Here is a 488-nt window from a genome sequence, read left to right as displayed (position 1 = left end):
CTCCATAAAGGGATGCGACAGCCAGCTAGCGCCTCATCGCTTGATCAGTCATGTTCAGAGACCCCGCTGTAAGCTGAAGGTCTTTAAGACCGGTCTCGTAAATAAGAGGCTTTTATTTTGCCATTGACGGATCGTTTGTTCAAATAACACAACACATGTCCATCATAAGATCATCGGTAACCTGTGATTAACTGTCTTTTTAGAGTTTAACTCCACAAGCGCCTTTGTCTCCTCTTTAGTTTACATAAGATAGCATGCTGCCACTTTATGTACAACTGTTCATTGGTCATACTGGCTGAAACTCAACTTCCAATAAATCAGAAAACAAACCCACCAAAAAAATATAGGTACCTAAATACCTAATGTAATGTATATAGCATGTCATAATTTAAACAAGTCTCCCGAAACGGGTATCTCTCTCTCCCCCGGCTCTGCTGTGGCTGTGTGTGTGTGTGTGTGTGTGTGTGTGTGTGTGTGTGTGTGTGTGT

General features: G+C 42.2%; 1 protein-coding gene across 4 annotated transcripts in view; it reads right to left on the bottom strand.

Annotated features, from left to right (window-relative positions):
- The window catches only part of LOC116701468 (ankyrin repeat and IBR domain-containing protein 1), a 21968-nt gene that overhangs the window by 6951 nt on the left and 14529 nt on the right, over positions 1-488 (bottom strand). The gene's annotated exons all lie outside the window — the stretch shown is intronic.

This window comes from Etheostoma spectabile, chromosome 14 (assembly GCF_008692095.1).
Source record: "Etheostoma spectabile isolate EspeVRDwgs_2016 chromosome 14, UIUC_Espe_1.0, whole genome shotgun sequence".
Taxonomy (NCBI): Eukaryota; Metazoa; Chordata; class Actinopteri; order Perciformes; family Percidae; genus Etheostoma; species Etheostoma spectabile.
Note: the sequence above shows the minus strand (reverse complement) of the source record. Positions and strands in the feature narration are given on the sequence as shown.